This window comes from Camelus bactrianus, chromosome 4 (genome assembly GCF_048773025.1).
Source record: "Camelus bactrianus isolate YW-2024 breed Bactrian camel chromosome 4, ASM4877302v1, whole genome shotgun sequence".
Taxonomy (NCBI): Eukaryota; Metazoa; Chordata; class Mammalia; order Artiodactyla; family Camelidae; genus Camelus; species Camelus bactrianus.
The window spans coordinates 45,829,021-45,835,086 of NC_133542.1; positions in this window are offsets into that span (position 1 = coordinate 45,829,021).

The window sequence follows — 6,066 nt, forward strand, 5'->3', positions numbered from 1 at the left end:
TGTCAAATACCCTGAGTTCTGCATGATTTTCAAATGTTCCACCAAACATTAGTATAGAATGTCCATACATAAGGAAATCTCATCTGTTATTACCTATCCTAACACGGTATTTAATTTAGTATTTTTTTAATGGAATGGCTTCTCTTAAATCCTAATTTACTCATTCCTTATAATTTGGTGCAAACATCTGAGCACTTCCATAAGTCTTCTGTCATAGTCTTGTACAATCATTTATGTATTGAAATACCTATTAATTTATTGTAAGTTATTGTTCTTTATTTCTCTTTTCTATTAGAGTTAGGACATTTTATTGATGTTTTGAAATTACATGTATAGATATCTTGTATTATCTATGAGTTTCATTTTAGGTTAGTAAAGGTGCTGTTATTTAAAATATTTATTGGAAGAAAGGAGGCTTAGGTCTGATAGCATCGAGAGTCACTGTGTAGCCATTGGTTTTCAAAGTGCTGTTTCGAGCCACAGAGCTCAAACGTTTTACTCATGGGTGCCCTGAAATAATAATACCTACCGCACCACAGTTTTACGTTGAAATCTAACAATTATTATCCACACTTATATTTATATATTGTTAATAAGAGATAGAAAATATTAATCATTTTATAAATTGAAATAAGCTAAGGATTGACTATAATGTTAAAAAAAATTCATGATGACTTGATAAAGTAGACTTTTAACTGTCTTATTGAATAAAAGCACACCAAAACCAAAATCAGTTACTTAATTTTTTATCCATGGGTTTTATTCAGTGTATCTCCATATTTTGGTGGCCTATAAAACTTTCCAGTTAGATTTTGTTTGTTTGTTTGAAGTCATGTTATTGAGGTATAATTTATATACAGTGAAATTCAACTTAAATGTGTACTCCAGTTACTTTTAAAAGGAAATATATCACAAATGTATTTTCCTTTGGCTATACCAATGTAGAGAATCCCAGCATAGCTACTAACCACTCCATTTCCAATGCCAGGTTTACCCTTAACAGAAGTATGTATACGGTGAGAAAGGCAGGAAGTCCCATTAGTTTAAGGCACCTTGATTAATCTTTCAATGTTTCCCTAGACCAATATCTTCATTTATAGATCCCTTTGTTAGGGGCCCCAGTTTTACACTCTAGAACAATTCATCATAGTAAGGTTTGGCAGGGGCAAGGGACATGACTTTCTTTTTTAAAGTAGGGGAAGGACTGTGTGAGCACAAGCGCATTCTTGGGCAGATCAGTTTTAGGAAAGAGTACATGTGGAAGACGAGGGTCTAGAAAGGGATTCCCCTGAAACCATCTGTACATACATGGCTCTTGGAAAATCCCCCTGTCCGAGGGCTGCTGCCCAGAGGTTCAAGGCTCAGGAGCTCTGTCTGAGAGGTACGAAGGGCAGGGGACGTGGGTTTGTGGGCTCACCTCCGCTACTTCATCTGAAACAGCTGGGCTTCTTTTCTGTTCTACTTTAAACTTTTGTTTGAAGGGAGCGTTTTGCTGCTAAAAATAACAATTTGAAAAACACAGCATCCATGGGGAACCATTTAAGAGGTTCAAGCAGGGAAGTGACACAATTAAGTTTTTGTTTCAAAAGATCACTCTGGCACCTAAACATATCGTCGTGGAGGATGGATTTGAGGCAGGTGAGATTCGAGGCCCAGAGACTTGTCACAGAGGCTGTTGAAACAATCCGAAGGAAAATTTGTAAGAACTAGCAATTCTCGGCTCCATCCCAGAGCATCAGTATCCCCTTTAGATGGAGCAGGGGCTTCATGGATTGCAAATCCCCATCCAGCTGCCTCTCAGTTTGCATTTCCTGGATGGCCCTGGAGGGCCTTTGCCTCTGTGACCCCTGCCTTAGGGAATTTTTGACTCTTTCCTCCTCACCTGTAGATCCTGTCTACCACCAAATCCTGTTGTTTCTTCCTTCAAATTATCTCATATTTGTTTCTCTCTCTCAGTTACTGTGCCACTGTCTTAGACCAGCCACTTAACATTTCATACTTAGATTTTTTCCAGGAGCCTCTTAACCTATCTCCTGCTTTCAATCTGTCTGCCAACCAATCCTACATTGCCACTGTAGCTACTCGTATTGTTTTCCATGACATATTGCAGCCATGCAAAGAGAGTACAGTTCTGTCAAATTTTGCTTCAGATTTCTCCTCCTCTTCCAGTCTTTGGCTTCTCTAGAAAATTCTAAGTAAAACAGAAGATTAAAATGGGGATTAATACATTTCCATTCTCTAGAAACTTGTTTAGATCTAGATCATTTTCCTTTGCTTCTTTATATGTGAGATATTTGTAAATTGAGCAGGACCTAAAAAGTGAGGGAACACATGCCACTTTTTTTTCAGTGAGATTTTGTGAAGTGAGTAGAATTTTAAATAGAGTGGAGAAGGAAATATAACCAAGGATATTATATCTGAGACTTCATGGTATCAGATGCTCCCAAAGGGTGGTAAGTTATTACTGGGAATGGTAGTAATGGTGAAGGGTGGGACTAGGAACATAGGGAAGCAGTATACCAACCTGAGAAAAGAGGCCAAGCGTAGACAAGCAGTGGAAACCACTGGGACTTTTCTGGATACTCACAGAGGTGCCAGTCCAGGCTTGGACGGAGCAAATGGGTGAAAAATGGGTTCACCTGGAGCTTGAATCATTATGAAGATGAATATACATGGTTGCTTCTCTTGACAGTCCTTAAATTCCTTCTTAGGAATCACTGGTTCTCCATGAAGCATTTTCCATGAAAACTGATATTTATGACTCTCACAGTATGTATCAGTTCAACTCTTAGAATACATATCTAGATGGGTAAGTTAGAAGCTGGGATCTGATTTGAAAACATTTTAAAATTTAAAACTTCTTAACTTATAAATGAAAGCGATGCATGAATTTAAGGTAAAAACCTTGACCCTTTAAACAATAATAGTAGCTCTTTGAGGATGTTGAATATTATGAGAAGTGGACTGGACCCAAGGTCTAGAACCGTACTGTGCACAGCTATGGAGGGTGAGGGAAATGGGGAGATGGAGAGTGGGCCACATGAACAATAATGGGGGTTTGACCTGTTTTCAGAATTTTCTGTCTTTCCCTCACTGGGGCTAAAAGAAATAATGTGGAATTTTAGTAGTCTTTTTCTGCCTTTAATACATTTCACTATGTTTCTCCTTTTATACTGCCTCCTTCTCTCCCTTTTTGAAATGCTGCATTTGAAATGTATCCCCTTTTGACTTTTTAGTCTTAGTTTCTGTGGCTGCTCTCTGCCCTTTGTTGGCAAGTTCTCTTGGACCTGTCTGTCTTGTGCATAGGAGACAATCACACATAAATGAAAGCCTTTTTTTCTGCAAAACAGTTTGGTCAAGCAGAGAGAAAACTGGAAAGTGTTTCATTTCTCTGGAATCTTAGAGGCCAGGAGGCATGGTCTGGTGTAGAGCAAACCTGAGGGTCCAGAATTAGCTGTGAAATCAGGTGAGTTACAAGTTCAGGATTGAACTAGAAGTCTGCTTGGGGCATCAAGGCTTGACATGGAGAATGGCATGAGCCCGAACCCCATGGTGACCTCAGAACTCAGCAAGGGTCTTGAGGCTCCTTTGGCCTGCACATGACTGAGGTCAGGATTTCTTTGCACTAAGGAACAGGGCAGCTTGGAAATTACAGTAGTTTCTAGCAGCTAGCTAATTTGATGCTCCACGATTTAGTTCTGGATCAGATGTGAGGTGTTAGGGCTGGCTCTGTCCCAGAAGAAATTATAGATGGTGTCCGCGAAGTAGTTGGAGGCATTAGTGACCCTACAGAGAGAAAGCCGGATCCTAGCTGGGTGCTGCTCAGGCCAGCAGGAACTTTAGGTTTCCCAGGCTTTGTATGAGTTGCAGTAGGGCCACCAAATACAGTCAAATCTTATTGTCCTTATCAGTGAGAACATAATTAGATAGTTGAAATATGTAGATTATCAAAGTTCTCATTTATCTAATATTTTCAGTGTCCCCCAAAATGAAAAAACAAAATAAAAACCTTTCATCGGATGTTAAGAAGAGACAGCATTAAGTGATTAACTTTAATCCTTCATTTCCCTTTCCCACTTCCTAATGTTAGTGGCCAGTTGGAAGGAAGGGGGAAGGGGCAAGATGCTTGAAATGACATATCATGCATTTGAACTTATCTAGGAGTCTGGGCAACAGTGGTGTTGATCCTCATCTGGGTCTGCAGGTTTTCCAAAGAGAATCATTTGGGTCTTTGATGGCCATTACCCTCTAAGCATGGCTTCACACAGTGAGTTAGATAAGTTAGCAGAGTATCTGCACAGAGCCCCACCTTAGAGACCAGGAAACCTGGATTCTACTCTCTGCGCTATTAAAAAACCATATAGGGTTGGAGGAGAGGGATGGGGGAGGAAGCTATGAGACTTCCCTTTCTGGGACTCAGTTTTCAATTATCTTTAGAAAAGAGGAGTGAATAATATAAGATTCTGGGATTCTGGCAGAGATCATATCCTTTGGATTTGCTTCTTTCATTAAACTGTAATTGCTTGAAAAGTATTATTTGGTTGACTGGGTCTGAAGTTAGAGCCATGTCTTTTTCAGATTGTCCCATCACCCTTTTGACTGTTCTGTCCTTCCTTTCCTTGCTCAGATAGAATGAAATTTCTTTACATTAACAGTGTCAGGAGCTGGAACTGGAGTTACATCTGTTTGTATTAAAGACAGCTGTCTTCAAGTTTCCATTTCTTCTGGGCTGGGGGCAAGAGATTTTGTTGGGGACTTGAATTTGGCCCCAGGGATTCCAACTGTATGTTCCTCAAAGGTAAGTCTGTATCATTCAGCTTTTTGTATTCACCTCCATAGCTCGTGCAAGACAGCCAGTGCTCAATAAAGACGTACGTACCTAAGAATAAAATGGCATTGTCTTTAATTTCCCCCCAAACCACTAGGTGTCGCCTTCATCTCAGAGAAACTAAGCCCCTCCTCTCCCTGCACACCCATCGCCTCCCTCTACTCAAGGAGCTCTCAGCTTCTCTGCACTGTGATTTCTGGAGAAGTGGCTTGAAGGGGGAGACACACTGTGGCTCTCGGCAGGGGGAGGAGTATGGGTTTATGTGTATCTCCTTTATGACAATTTGCGGAAAACTCCCCAAGGTCCTATCCAATCCCTCCCAGCAACCATGATATCATCCCTCACAAACTGTTCCTCAGGATCAAATCAGCACTCCAGATAATGGGGTGCCTGGGGTCAGCCTTCTAGGTTGGAAGCTTGGGAGTGGGGTGGAACCAAGGGGAACACAGTGGGCTTCCACTGCTGGGGAATGTTCTGCTTAGTCAGTCCTGAGCTTTTATCAGGTGACAGACCCGGCTGTGCCAGGAGACAAAAGAGGGCAGAGGCAGTTACTGGGCCCCCGCCCTGGAGCAGATGGTGCAGTGGAAGCCCAGTAGGCTATGGTGGCCCCTGGGGGCGTAGGAGGGCAAAGGGGGAATGGGGATAGGAAGAGGGAGATTGGAGGGTTGAGCCCTAAGGAAGGAGATCTTGGACTTTTTAAGGACTAAGGGAAAATCGGTCACGGGAGCCCCTTGGTCCTGGAGGGGGCTGTCTTCCAGGGAGCAGGCAGATCTTACTGGTGAAGGAGGGAGGGTTTTCCGGCAATGAAAAGGGTGGTATGCTTTATCTGGTGGAGAACTAGTGAGGATACCAAATATATGGGGATTCCTGACTGCTTCCTAGAGACCAGAGTGTCTGAGGGACTCAGAGGAGTTGAGAAAGCGAGGGGTGGGAAGAGAGGCCACGGGTTCGTCGGAGGGTGCGAGATGGACGGTGGCCCAGGACCTTGGGGGAGCCTGGGGTAGGCCCTAAAGTGAGGGGACGCCCGGAACCTCGCCGGCCTGAGAGGCCCTTGCGCGGAGTCCCGAGTTGTCACCGGGTGGGTTTGAGACCTGGGAGGTCGCCCGGCGCCCGGGTGGGAGTGGGGGTGGGGGGAGCCAGCAGGCGCCGGAGGGTGGGGCCGGCAGAGCAGGGGGAGGGGCCGCGAGGGAGGGGGCGGGGAAGACGCGGGGCGGGGTGGGGGCGGGGAAGACGCGGGG